The 15677-nt window shown below is 38.0% G+C and overlaps 1 long non-coding RNA gene across 1 annotated transcript in view; it reads right to left on the bottom strand.

Annotated features, from left to right (window-relative positions):
• Positions 1–13674: 13674 nt before the first annotated feature.
• The window catches only part of LOC129722198 (uncharacterized), a 12007-nt gene continuing 10004 nt past the window's right edge, over positions 13675–15677 (bottom strand). The window contains exon 3 of the long non-coding RNA XR_008727564.1: positions 13675–14198. This is a non-coding gene — a long non-coding RNA (uncharacterized LOC129722198). The remainder of the gene's footprint in view (positions 14199–15677) is intronic.

Consider the following 15677-nt stretch of genomic DNA (forward strand, 5'->3'; position numbering starts at 1 on the left):
TTCCGATACAATTTTGTGATTTAAAAGCCATACACCACTCTGTCTCCTATTAAGGCTGTCACTCACAACCAGTATATTTTCTTCTCTCTGGAAGACCTTAAATATGTTCCCGGTGTACAAAAAAAGAAACAAATCACGAGTCGATAACTATCGTGGTAAAAACGTAATTTTTTATGTGCCTGGCCAAACTATTTAAAATGATCGTGTTAGAACCAATTTTTACCCACAGTAAGCTGTGGCATTGGAGCTAATGTTCTCACCTGGCTACAATCATACCTGAGCAATCGCCGGTTAGCAGTCAATATATCAGGTTTTATTTTCAAAAAGTGATGTGCAACTTCCGGGTACTCCAAGGAAGCCATCTTGGAGCTTTGATTTTCTTACTGTAGTTCAACGACGTAAACTTTTCCCTTTAAGGCTCACGGTTGTCTTTTGCCGATGACCTCAAAACGTGTTTTGAAATCCAGAATATTGAGGATGCTGCATTTCCTTGAATGCCAATTAGCCACTTTTACCGAGTGGTTCGAGAACAACCGAATGACACTGAACCTCGATAAATGTTCGGTTGTTACGTTTACGCGATAAAAGAACCCGCTTCGTTTCAATTATTATCTATCTAGCCTTATAAATAGAGTTACATGCTTCAAAGATCTAGGTGTCCACTTCGACGATCAATCGACGTTCAAACAGCACATAACGTACGTCGTTGCCAAAACGATCTCGCTGTTTGGGGTTCGTGATGAGAACAGCCAGAACGTTATACCATCTGAAATCTCTCTTGAAAACTACTCGGAAGTATGGAACTCCCATTATCTCAACGGTGTTGATCGAATTGAGACAGTTCAACGTAGATTTGTTCGATTCGCACTCCGATAATAGCCATGGAACAACCCATACCGGTTGCCGAGTTATAAGAGTCGTAGGCTTTTCGTCGGACTTGATTCGCTACAAACGCGGCGGGACCTTTCACGTGCCATGCTAATTGCAGGTATTCTTGAGAACAACATCGACTGCCCTGCCCTCCCGAGTGAAATTTAATTTAACAAATTTGAATTAAAAAAATGTGCGAAAAACTATTGGTTTTTGGCCACCCTCAGTGAAATTGTTTTAATTCAGTCAATTCAAGAGCTAGAAAAAGTAGTATTTTCCAAAGTTGCTTAAAACCATGCGATCTGCAACTTTACCAAAAATGGTATATCATTTTTTCCGCAAACAAAACTATTGGTTGTCTTATTTCGTTGTGTTTAGGGTCAACCCGATCTCCGTTCCAATTTAAATGAAGACCATCTTATGAAAAGCAACTTCTCAATAGAGAGTAGGACTCTAAAATCACAAAATTGTATCCACACCTATCGCCTAAATTGTCGTTCGGTACCACTGTGCATTGATAGTATTGTCAACTTCATAGGTACCTATTACTGAACAATGGATGACACCACTATCCACTAGAGTGCCAATGAGATGTATAAAAAAATTGACCTTCGAATATCGTTTAGCGGTAGGGCTCAAAAGTTTCGTCTTCTCGAAAAAAGTCCCCATGCAAAATTTCAGTTCGATCGGACATCGGGAACATGTGACTCAAAGCGGAGAACGTTTCGCCTATCGCTAAACGAAATTCGAAAGTTGATTTTTTATATGTATGCTCGAAAATTTTCTAAGGCCCAGAACGTAGATTTCTTAAAAAAATTTTTTTTTCGAGTTAGCACCAAATCTTTAAGCATTTCTAAGGCATATGGCATCTAAAAAAAATTTCGTTTTCGACAATTTCATGTATCACTGCCTGTGTTTTTTTTGATCGATATTTTTCGTGACCGCTTTGACCGCTTTGAGGCACGTGTTCTCAATGTCCGATCGAGTTGAAATTTTGCATGGGGACTTTTGATCCCTACCGGTAAACGATATTCGAAAAATCGATTTTGATTGGCACTCTACTATCCACGCATCAGTTTAATTTCTATTACAGTCCCGTGTTATATGGTATATGTTATCTCACTCATATGAAAGCAACTCTGAAAAATAAAACAAAAATATGTGAATCGATCGTTAAAAAATTGAAAACAATATAACACACACAATACAATATATTTTTTTTCGCATTTTCCTCTGAAAAATTTTTCTCACCGAGTTGCTAAACACTGCAGCTTTTAAAGTAGGACTCTAGAGATAAATTTAGTTCATATCGCCCATAACTAAACGCAGACTGGTGCCAGGTAGGGGTCTTATTTCTAGCCGAACTGTTCATTAACAAAAAGCCCTTGACTTTCTGAACAAGTTTCCTGAAGACTGCAGTTTTCAAAATGGTTGGATTCACGAGATAATTTTAATTGAAATTACTACAAGCACATCAGCGCCACTTAACAGGGCAATTTCGTACCAAATTGTACAACACCTAGAGGTCCTTATCCTCTCGAACTACTTTGCTGAAATCTACAACTTTTTCACTGGTTGGATTCACGAGATAAATCAGGTTCAAAATACTTAAAACAACATGTACATTAGTGCCGATTTACTGTCTTATTTCGAATTAAAATTTACACCAACTAAAAGTCCTTGACCTTGACCTTCTGAACAAATTTGCTGAAGATCGCATCTCCCTAAAGGGTGGGATTCTCGGAATAAATTAAATTCAAAATAGTCAAAACTACATGTACACCAGCGCCGCGTTGTGACTGAATTGCAAATCATACTGTTCACCGATCACACGCCCTTGACCTACTGAAAAACTCTGTTGAAGACCATAACCTCTGCGGTTTTCGGAATCACGAGATAGAACGGGAACGTGTGTTTTCAATAATAACTCTTCGCCACATTTTATGACTCAATTCACGCTTTTTGACGTAGAACTACGTTTTTCTTTAGCCTACCACATAGGGATGTAAATAGGAAAACTATTAACGAAAAAGGGACGAAATATGTCCCTTTTCAAATGCTTATAAATCGGTTTGCTTTCAATCGATTTCCTTCATTTTTGCAGCAATAGTTTGGAAAATTATACACGCATCCACCCAAATGTAGAAAATTGTTGATTGATTCTGCAAACTATTGTACTATTGATAATTGCCAAGCCTTGTTTAAACGAAAATAACGTCCTCTGATTGGTCACTCGCTGCCTTTCCCTAAAAAGATCGACAAAATAGTGTAACTAGTTAGCTGCAGTAGCGGGTTGCGCCAGTACACAAATCACAGTACACAGCAGCAGCGAGGTAGCACCAAACGTCTCGATTTGCCAGTTAAGGGCTTAGGCCTTCTGCCCGCAATAAATTTTTGCTTTATCTTGGCAACAGCACATTCTGTGCTGAATCCACAAGAAAACACAATCTGTCGCGGCCGTCTTGCTTACTGAATGCGGAAACAGCTTTTACAGAGTTTGAACAGCGAAATGCCTTTCTCAAGGCGAATAATCAAGTAATTGAAGGTTAATAATTTTTGGCAATAACACAATCATGCTGTGCTGGACTCTAGCAATTTAATTCAGTCGCGGTAGAAAAAACTACTTTATTTATTTACCTAATCCTCCCCACTGTTGGAGCAGCACAGAGGCTGCGATCAGCATAACCGATTTTAAGCAACAAACTGCACTGTTAGAACGCATTTTCAAAGGCAGTTTATTCGACTATGCAGAACTGATATGAAGTCGATTCAATCAATCAGCATGTAGAGAATTTCGTCGTCTCACAGCTGCTTAGAGCAAGCCCACCAGTGGCTAAATTGAAGTTTCTAAAGCTAGTTTGGCAACTCCCACCATAACGCGGCAACCACACCGGGCGTTGCTATCTTGGTTTTGGAAATAACAATCCTCACCTCGGGTAGCAGCGAGTTATTAAATTTGGCAACGCGATAGCAACGAGCCGAACCGTTGCTATTTGATGAAATGTCAAGTTGTCAGTGGTGGGCACCGCTAACCGAAAATTTAGCGACGCTAATCGCTAAGTCGCTAACCGGAAAATTTAGCTCGGTAATTGCTAAACGCTGAACGCTAAACCCACATTAGCGGAACTTTCGCTAATCGCTAATCGCTAACTTTATAATATGTAAATAGTCATATCGCTATATTTATTGCTCGTGTTTTGTAAGATTTGGACCACTTTGATCTGTTTTGGTTAAACAAACGAAAACAATTACTTTTTAAAGCTATTTACAGTAAGAGGTTCACGAAACGGTGTTCATATTTGATTTTGTAAAAACAAGAATAACAAAAGTTATTCAGCTTGCATTGAAAATAGATACTCTTAGGAATGTTTTCATAAAAATTCAATTATTATCTTAATCGAAAAAGTAGAACCAAAGTTGTCATAATTTCAAGCGCATTGCAATTTACCAAAGTTCTTGATGTGACGAAAATTTAATCTAGACCTTGTGCTTGTTCTTCAAAATGCTCCTGTGGCTTGTACGATAACTGGAACTCCATTCTAGGGTAAAAAAACTGACAAAAGTAACTTTCGCAGTAAAGTATGTTCATCTTTCGAAGCAATTTACATACGCCATCAGCAATTCACAGTTTTTCTAAATATTTTTACTGTCGCTTCTCTACAAAATTTAGCGAATTAGCGATTAGCGTTTCTGAGGCCAAAATTTTAGCGACGCTAACAGTTTCGCTAACCAGCACAAAAATTAGCGAAATCGCTAAATCGCTAACTGAATTTTAGCGTCGCTAATTAGCGAATTTGCGAATTAGCGGAACGGTGCCCACCACTGCAAGTTGTGTTTTTTTTTGTGCTTGACAGTAAATGTTCGTAATAATATTACGAAAATAAGAGTGTTTCGAATGCGGACATAGTTGGTCGGCCCGAAAGATGAAGCGCTTTGCCTCGCTTGGTTAAACACGTCGTAGGACACAAGTGTCGGCGTGAACCAGTGAGCAACTCCATTTTAATTCTGATTGAGCTGAAATTTTGCACAGGATGTTTTTCGGGCATTTATTCGCAAAGACATGAATATGACATTTTGTAAAGTTTTTTTTTTGAAAGTCGGGATGACCATTTTGGTTGGCCCTCTAACCTACACGAAGAAAGGTCAAGTCCTCACAAAATTGGCCAACCCTGGGCAATATTTAAATAAATGTGGAAGATTTGAGCGAAACTGCTCGAAAGGATTACCGACTATTGCTGCTGACAATTTTGAAGGCATGTTAGTCCCAATTTTCCCGTTGCGTCCATTCTTCTCCTCTATCACTGTTTCAGTTTTCAAGAACAACCTACGACGCAATCGAAAGCGGCGTCGGAAATGAAAATAAAAAACATTGTTAAAACGCTGGATTGCACCTTCCTTGGCATGGCTTAATATTTGGCCATTTTTTCAGGCTCAGAGCAGCCCCAAATCTTTTCATATTCACGTAGAAAAATATTTATTCCGCGAAATAATTTTCTTCGTCACTAGAATCAACCAAATACTCAAGAACAATTTTTGCGTTCTGCATTTTTTTTTCTGGCCGAAAATTTGCAAATATCAATAGCAAACTATAGGTACCGAGACAGCACAAAATACAACTATAATAGCAGTTCGCCAGCTTTGAGTAGAATAGTCATTGGTGGCAACGTTGCTGGACGTGCCATGATCTTACGGAATTATTTTAATTAAACATATAATGATAAAAAATCGATGCAGCACAAACGAAAAACCTAAATTAATCCACCTAGCGGTGAGATCCAGCCTTTCTCCTTCGAACTTATAATTTGTTAAAAAAGATTCATTTTAACACTTAAAAAATACACCTTGATTATTTCTGCTGGATTTGTTATTCTTTCTTAACAACAAATTTTTGGTAGCCAACAGCACAACTATACCGAACAATTAATATTTAACATATCATCGGCTGCGTGCAACACTGGCACAACTCAAAATTTTGCATTTTTGAGTTTTTGATGGCAAACGATGCCAAATACTGTTAAGTTTATCACACGAAATCTCATTTCGAAAATCACAAAAACTCCAGAGTTATGAGTAGAAGTGCCTTTGCTGCACAAATCGAAATTTCTCTATAAAGTTAGTAAAAATAAGGTTTTAACTTGGACAACGTGAGCACGTAATATGTGCATAATAGACCCAAAGGTTTGGTAATCATAAATATGAGTGGTAATCTTAAACTTCAAAGTTTTCTTGAAAATCGAAAAATAAATTTTTTACGCAAATTTTCAAACTCGTTTTTCTCGAAACTATGATTTTGAGTTGTGCCAGTGTTGCACGAAACCGACGATATGAATATAAATGAACACATATATATGCAAATAACATTAAATTCTTTCAACTATATGATACGATTTTGTTTTTGATTGTGGTATAATCGATCTGTACTCATATACTGCCTATAAATATTCAGATTCTCTAAGTCAACGTTAGTCAGAAGATTTCAAATAATGTATAATTAAATGTTGTTCCTTATAATTAATTTGAATGATCTTATCAGCGAAATTGAAATTCTTTAGCAGGTATTAGACGACGCAAATATTTGCTATTTTTGGTACGATTTTTATTTGCACAAAATGAAATCTGTATTAATAAATAGCAAATATTTGCTTCGTCTAATACCTGCTTTTAACGCAGTTGATATTACTGATCGTTTCTGAGAGGCATCCAATGAATGGCCAAATACCAATCAATATGGGTTCTTGAAACCTGGATTATACCCAGTGGCCAGAATCCGACCTAAAACCCAATTTTCAATCCAGATGACCACTTCTGGTTGCCTGATAAACATAAAATCCATCATAAAATTGCCGAACTGCCTAATCTAGGTATTTCTATGGCGAAGATGGCGACAGTTTTCGACCAACACCCTAAAGTGACAAATATCATCCAATACGATTTGAGGAAGCGGTATGATACCCTGAGTTCAGGAATCATCTTTAGACGCCATTATAAATTTCTAGACAGTAGCTTCCGGTTTCTACCAGTCTAAAAGGGACAAACATTACCCAATGTGAGTTTTCTAGTACCCGGGATGATGCTCAGAGACTAGGAATCAACTTCATACTTCATTTTGAAATCCGAATTTGCGACACCTGTTTTCTTTTAACAAGTCGTGTAACCTTTGAAAGTAGAGATTTTCAATATTTTTACAATTTAACACATAATGGATGAAATAAAAGTCCGATTACACTGGTCAACACAAATGTTGCCCCGAAGGTCAAACTAAGAAAAAATGAAAAATTATAGCTTTTCCTGTGAATTTTTTTCATTCTAGGGCAACTATTATGAGCTTTAGAGCAGCATTTTGTCAACTTGTCATTAAGCAACTAAACCTTAAATTTAAAACTAAGATTGTTAAAATCAGTGATGCCAGTGATGCAAAACGAGTGAATTTGATAAAGTTTTCTGAGCATGTTTCTTTTCATAACCTTCAAACTACATGTTCAATCATCATAAAATACGTTATTTAGGGGTTCTAAAGACAGCCCGTTCATTTGATACCTATTTTGTTCAAATCGGATGTGTAGTTTCTAAGATAACGGAGTTTCATAACTTTTACATTTTGATACAAAACAGACAAAGTACAATCCGATTATAATAAAATTCAATGGGGTTTTATCAATCAACTAGGCCTTTCTATTGCAACTTATTTTGTGAAAACCGGTCCATCCATCTCTGAGAAAAGTGGGTGAGTTCAAACAGTATTAGAAACATGTTTCTTGTCATAGCCTGATTTCACATTATTATACATAACGGACAAAGTTAAAGTCCAATAACAATAAAATTCAATAGGGTCTTATGGGGCAACAAGACCTTCCATATGACATATTGTGAAAATCGGTTCAGCCATCTCTGAGAAAAGTGAGTGAGTTTAAACAGTGTTTGAAACACGTTTCTTTGCATAACTTTTGAACTACATGTCCAATCATTATAAATTTTTTTCACAAATGGTTCAAAACAAGCCCGTTCTTTGGATACCAATTTTGTTCAAATCGGTTTTTTAGTTTCGGAGATAATGAAGTTTTGTTATTTTCACATTTTGATATATAACCTCGAAACTAAAAATCCGATTACAATAAAATTCAATAGGGTCTTATGGGGCAACTACACCTTTCATTTGCAACTAGTTTTATGAAATTCGGTCCAGCCATCTTTGAGAAAATCGAGTGAGATTGGGAGACCGTTACATACATACACACACACATAGGGGTAAGCGGGGTAAGACCGCCCCCTTAAGCAATTCTATTTATAGAAAAAAAAAAGTTGCGGCTGCAATTTCATTTCTTCTTCGCTAAGAGGTTCTTCTATTCAATACCCGCATTTAAATAATAAGACCTTTGTTTATTTTCCCTTTTTTTTCAATTATAAAAATTCATTGAAAATGTGCAGTTCTTTTTCATGCGGGGTAAGCCCGCCCACCAGCGGGGTAAGATCGCCCACCATTTTTTGAGGATAACAAATATTTTTTGGGCCAAAACTGTTGATTTTATCGGTATAGTGTCTTCGACAAAGTTGTATTTTGGTTTTTCTTCTTTTTTAATAAAATATACACTGTGAAAAATCAGAAAAAATTTTTTTTTTCTAAGTTTTAACTTTTTTGTTTTTCGATTATCCAAGTTCAAATCAAGCTTTAGGTAACTTTTTGTAGTTTTCAAAATAAATAGATTTTTCAGAATTGGGGGTTTTCAGGATATTCAATTTATAATATACCTGTCTTTAAGCTAAAATTGAAAACTCATTAAACCTGTCTGCATGATTTTTTCGAAGACTTTTTATGTATAGAGTAATTAAAATAATTATTATTTTTTTGTTTATATTTTCAATTTTATTGTTTGTTTTTAAGAACAAAATTACCAACTACTCCATACATCAAACAAACCGCCAATAAAAAATTCTTTACAAAATTTGACCTATTAATATTTCTATTACTCCATGATTCAACAATCATCAAGTTTTAGCTTACCTTTTGTAGATTTTGCAGGCAAAAACATGTCCCGTTGCCGCAAAACAATAGCGCATTGACTGGTTGCCAGCTGAAAGGTTGTTTTTGATTATTTCTGTGAGCGTTCGCGCACTATCAAAAAAGTAAAGGGTGCAAAATGTTATGTAATTATACTGTAATAAACATGTTAAAGAAATTTTTCAATTCTTATATAACTTGGTAGTAAAACTACGGTGGGCGGTCTTACCCCGCTGGGCGGTCTTACCCTGTTTACCCCTACAGAGAATGCTCAGCTCGTCGAACTAAGTCGATTGATATACGAGATTCGACCCTTTGGAGCACTTTTATACCTTTGGTTTTTTCAGTGATTGCTATACCTTTCTAGGAGAAAGGTAAAAACTGCAACAGAGTTGTGTTATCGACAACTTGAGAAAACGAAAACAAACTCAGAACAAAATCGTATTAAGTGGAAGGAAATTCCGGAAACGATTGACGGAAATTTAAGTTGGTTATAACTAAGTCCGCGGAATTTCGGGGAAATACGACACAAACATTTTGCCAACGCCAGCTAGTAACGGTCTTCATAAATTGGCAACTGCCGGTGTGAAAAAGAAATAGTGGAATTGGTTATCTGCAATAGCAACCGACCGGTGCGAAAATCGGTTGGAATCCGAAATAGCAACGGCCAGCGTTGTGAGAATAGCAACTCAAATGGCAACCCATCATCATGCAACATGATGCAACACGCAACAGCGAGCAAACGAAATTGCTTGCTTGATTACAAGCCGTAATACGATACGGGTTTGCGTGCATGAGAGCACCATCGGTGTTTATTCGCTGGATATAAAAATCAAATGCGAATTGTGGGATGATTCGTCAAAAGAAAATTACAGAACGGGAAACCTAAACAGAAAGGCGTGGCCTATTTCGTAGCAACTTTCGGCTATAAAAGAGTGTTTCTGGTAAATCAGCTACATTCATTAGTCGGAAGGTAAGCTGGCTAGATCGTCCGGTCCGGTCCGGAGCACGGTTCTTCTCAGCGTGTGTCGCCAGACTGCCATTATACCCCCCCCCCCCCTGTTGGGGCAGATTGCCATCAGCAAATCTAATTTTGAACAGCAAAATGCCTTTTTCAAGGCAAATAAACAAGTAATTGAAAGTTGATAATTTTCTGGCATCAACACAAGCAAACATTCTTTGCGGGATCCTAGCAATCAAATTGTTGTAGTTGTCTAATTTTACCTTATTTAGTAGATACCCCCACATTTGGGACAGCACAAAAGCTGCGATCAGCATAACCGATTTTGAATAACAAACTGCCCTGTTAGAAAAAGAATTCACAAAGGCAGATAGTTCGACTATGCAGAACTGATATGAAGTCGATTCTATCAAACAGCATGAACAGAGTTTCGTCGTCTCCTAGCTGCTCAGTTGCAACATGATGCAACACGCAACAGCGAGCAAACGAAATCGCTTGATGTTAGAAACCGCAACACGATACGGATTAAAATCGTTGCGTGTGTGAAAGCACCATCGGTGTTTATCGCTGGAAACAAATATCGAATGCGAATTGTGGAATAATTCGTCTAAAGAATATTAGAGAATTAGACAACTGAACAGAAAGGCGTGGCCTATTTCTAAGCACCCTTCGGTTATAAAAGAGTGTTTCTGGTAAAACTAGCTACATTTTTGAGGCGGAAGGCGAACCGGATGGACAGTCTACACAACATTGACTGATATTAGGGCAGCAGTAGCAGCTGCAGCGGGTTGTGCTAGTAGCTGGGTTTCCGAATTTGCAACATACTACTTGAACGGTTGGTCACATGTCTCTGTAGCAGTTCGTTACCTCTTAACGTGTGTGGTCAGAGTGCTGTTATTCCCCCATCAGCATATTCGATTTGGAAAAGTAAAATGCCTTTTTCAAGGTAAATAAACAATAAATTGAAGGTTAATAATTTTCTGGCATCAACACAAGCAGACATTCTGCGCGGGATCCTAGCAGTCGAACTCTGTTGTAGTTGTCTAAAGCAAGTATTAGACGAAGCAAATATTTGCTATTTTTTAATACAGATTTTATTTTGTGCAAATAAAAATCGTACCAAAAATAGCAAATATTTGCGTCGTCTAATACCTGCTTAATTCTTGCTCTATTTAGTACGTTCCCCCACTGTTGTGGCAGCACAAAGGCTGCGATCAGCATTACCAATTTTGAACAATAAACTGCACTGTTCTGTTTGAACGCCTTAACAAAGGTGATTAATTCGACTTTACAGGAATAAATTGAAGTCGATTCAATCAATCAGCATGAACAGAATTTCGTCGTCTCCCAGCTGCTCAGTTGCAACACGATGCAACACGCAACAGCGAGCAAACGAAATCGCTTGATGGTTACAAACCGCAACACGATACGGGTTAAAATAGTTGCGTGTGTGAGAGCACCATCGGTGTTTATTCGCTGTGTACAAAAGTCAATAAAACTGAACAGAAAGGCGTGGCGTATTTCGTAGCAACCTCCGGTTATAAAAGAGTGTTTCTGGTAAAATCAGCTACTACATTCATTAGTCGGAAGGTGAGTTGGCTAGTTATCAGCAGTAGCAGCAGATATCAGCGCTCAGTAACAGCGGATTACAGTGGATAGCAGCGGGTTACGCCTGTGGCTGCCTTTAAATCAAACAAATCATTTGCCTGGTAGTTGGTCACCATATCTCTGGGGCAGCGCGGTTCTTCTCGCTTCTCAGCGTGTGTCGTCAGACTGCCGTTATTGCCCCACTACTGAGGCAACATAAAGGTTGCCATCAGCAAATCCAATTTTGAGCAGCCAAATGCCTTTCTCAAGGCAAATAAACAAATATTTGAAGGTTGATAATTTTTTTGACAACTCTAGCGAGCAATTTGTGCTGGATAGTAGCAATTTAAATCTATAGCAGCCGTCTAATTTACAGAATGTGAAACAGCTTTTACAGCTCGTGTTTTCAGTGTCTTTATTCCCCCACTGTTGAGGCAGCACAAAGCAAGCATTAGTAGACTTTATGACTCATTAATGAAACACCTCAACAATGCATTTGTTAATAGTGTGCGTAGTTCTACGTCAGTTATGCGGTAGTGTCTTGGATACAACCTCCTCCTTTTTTTAGTTTAGTTTAGTTATCGTGATTATGCTAACTCAGTTCAAGTCTTTTTTTGAATTGTCACTTTTGGTGAAAAAAAAACTACGAATAACGAATGAAGAAAGTGGAGTGGAATGGAATAATTAAGAAAAATCTTAGGCTTAATTAGTTTTTCAAAATCCTAGATTTTTTTTGAATTCTCATTTTTTACATGTCAACACTGTTTTTGCTTCCTGCTGTACGAATATTTCCGCTAAACTGGTGCTGACATGTTTTTCCTGTTGCAATGCATTGCAAATTTTTATTCGATGTTTCTACTTATCCAACAAACAAAAGTGAACAGGAAAAGTTTTGTGTTTTCCAGCGCATTCATCTTTCATCCGAACTGAAGCGGCCGGGCTTCGGTGTAATGTCAACAAGTGCACACCCGATGCCACTGCCCGGTTCGTAACAGGAGCCGTTTTGCGACAACCGTGTCAACCGGTTTGCAGGGCAAAAAACTTTTCCCCTTTTGGCTCGGTGAACCAACAGCCATAGTTTTATTTTGCCCGGGTTGCTGTCGTTCAATCTACTTCTCACCGAATAAATTTGCAATGATGTTTTGGAATTGTTTATGAAAGCGCACAACTCGTCCCATTCAGTGTAACTTTTGTGCAAACATCAGCATCATTGCACCGTTTGGTTCGGTCGGTCATCGGAGTTGCTTTGGGTGTTGCTGAGTAGACGGTTTGCTGGACGACATGCCTTGATTTAAACGTCAAACTAAATTGTTTTACCTGGGGTTATATTTCAGTTCATGAAAAATGGCTTCCATGCAAGCGTTCCTTACATGTTGTTGCCGGATTTATCAGTTCACCTATTGCAGTTTCTCCAAATATTATACATGAGATAAGTTTGCACTTCCGTGTGGTCACACTCACGTCATGAGATCGGTAAAATAACAATGGTCAAGCGTATGTAGAACAAGCTGCCAAAGGTGCTAAAGTTGAATAGAATTTTAATTTATGAACCACAGTGTCTCAACTGGGCAGTCACCGATTTATGAATTTCAATTTTGTATATTGGAAGTCTCTAGGTGTTTTTCGTTGAGGTGATTATTATTTTGTGAGGTACATGGAAAACAAAAGCCCATACCTGAACAAATAGTGTATTGTATTTGTTACTGGTGCAAAGTAAAAAATAATTCTTCACGCCGTTACAAACAGAAGAAAGCTCGCGCTTTTACCCGGCAAATTATGGCACTTTTTTCTCGAAAACGATTGAAATAAATCGTAAGCAGCTTTGAAAATTATGCCCCTCCGTTACGGGACACCTATTTCGTATCGGGTGGCTGAAAGCTTTCCAGAGTAGAGATTGAACACTTTCTGCTTTATGAGAAAGTGCTAGCATTATTAATGCAGTACTAATGGAATGTCATACATATTTATGATTTTAGCCACAGGTTTGCCTTCGGTAGCCAGTCGGTATTGCTATGTAACGATAAACGAGTGTGGCTGATCTCATCTACAGGACCTCATATTTTTTGATTCGAGGCTTTTAACGTTGTTTTAGTTGCATACTGTATAGAGTTATGTTAGACAGCATATAACGAATTTTATATACAGAGTTCACAGAGTTTTCTTTTTTCAAGGATAAAAGAACAAATCAACTTGAATACAAGTTTAAAAATTATAAGTATTTTCACAAAATTAATACCAAAACCTTTTTTTTTTCTCTGCACGCATCTCAGATCTGTTGAAGTGAAAAATAATTGAAATTCGGAAAAAAATCCTATAAGTCATATCTTCTGATTTCATGACTTTGTTCCTTTCAATGTTATCAATCGTTGCGGTTTTATTTTATTGGAAGCACACCATCCAACTGGCGGCATATGGACTTCGCATTTTTCACATACAATTGGAATTAGATGCACTTCACCCCTTACATCCCTCCCGCGTCTCCTCAACAGCAGGAACATGAGTGCTGCACATACCTTTCAGCGATAATCCATTTTCGAGATTTATGCTCCGATGGCTAGCGCCCTGTAAGTGGCTGAGGATGCTTTAATTCGTTTTTTCCTCCGCTGGTATAAATGAGAAATAGTTCGCCATTAATAATTTCCATCGTTGCTTCCGAGCTTCCGTAGAGAACAGTCAGCAGAATGCCGCATGAGTAATGTGATTTTCGATTGTCCTCTCTTTTCCTCTTTCTCGTGGAAGTAGCGGCAAAAAAGGTCACTTAATTTGAAGTTTATCGGATAATCTCTGCAGAATAAAAAAAACAAGAATAAAATCAGCAAAATTTTGATAAATCATTTTTTGAAGTTCTAACATACGAAAGGTTTCAAATAATTTAATTTAAAGCATTCAACTAAGGAAGAACACCCTACTGGCAGTCGACTCAGCTACTAAAGCAACGTACGAGTAGTTTCGAAAATCTGTTCGGGACAGCACGGTTGCGAAAAAATTTGCATCTCACAAAACTTATGGCCACTAACAGGATTGTGGGAGGCAAAGAAAGTTCAACAACAATAATAATAATAACAACAACAACAACCCATCTTGCCGTGCATCCGGCCACCCGTGTCGTAGCGCGGGCCTCGAGTGGGTGCGCGCCGGCAGGGAGCGTAGTTTCTCACTCAATAGGGCCACTCATCATCTTAACGAAACAGCCACTTCTCCTATTCATATTTATGTATGCGCATAAAAATATGCAAATTGGATACTTGCAAAAGATGGAAAAGTGAATTCCTCGTTTAGCAACACTACATCGTCAGGCAGGCTGGCAGGCAAGTTTCGCCCGGTCGCCTCCAACTGCTGAACCCTGGCCAGGTTCCATCCTGGCTTGGTGGGGTTCGCATTTCCAACTGCACGCTATTGGTCCCGGCTCGGGGAAAGACGCATCCTTCCCAAGATTCTGCATCTGCAACTACGAAAAAAGTTCTGCCAAGTCCCGTTCAAACTTTGCTACTAAGGGCCAATATTACGCTGTTAGAAGGCGAACAGCAGACAAAAGTTGTCCCTCATACTCTTCTCCAGTCGCTGCTGGTGGCGTTGTTAATGAATAAATAAGCATAATATTTCATAGCTCGGGAAGCTGAGCGCGTTTTGTGTTGATCTTTAGTGTGCGCGGGGATGCTGTGGAGCGCGGCAAAGCAAAGCTTTTGCATCGTGCAATGGGTGGCACCAAATGGGGAGACGTGGCTCTAGCTGCAATGTTTGAAATAGTTAGAATAGTGCCGGGAAAACAAATGACGCTTAAATTAAAGCAGAGTATGTTTGACAATGAAAAACTGTTTTCGGATTGTTCAGAGACTACAATGTTTGCTGTTTGTTTCTTGTAATTTCGTCTGTCAGTGCAATGTCTTTTAGACTTTTGGATTTTACAGTACAACTGACTATGAAGAAAAGTAATTATATTTGAGGTATACACCAAAGAACAAAAACTCGTACAAATACATTAGGGAAAATATCAATTTAGAAAACACGTTAGAAACTTTGAGGAACTTACTGATACTAAGTTTAATTATTATGACTCAGTGTTGATAATAATGAAATGTCCACGATTTCCTCCATTGCACATGAGGCGATCTCCATATAGAGAAGCGGCCAAAACTTTTAAAATGCGAGTTTTATAATCAGGAAGGTTTGGTCACGTTATTTTGTAGTTTTCAATTTATATTATCATTATTTCTGAACGCCTCCAAAGTTACCTCTTTCAGAAATAAAGAAAACTATTTTTTT

This window comes from Wyeomyia smithii, chromosome 2 (genome assembly GCF_029784165.1).
Source record: "Wyeomyia smithii strain HCP4-BCI-WySm-NY-G18 chromosome 2, ASM2978416v1, whole genome shotgun sequence".
Taxonomy (NCBI): domain Eukaryota; kingdom Metazoa; phylum Arthropoda; class Insecta; order Diptera; family Culicidae; genus Wyeomyia; species Wyeomyia smithii.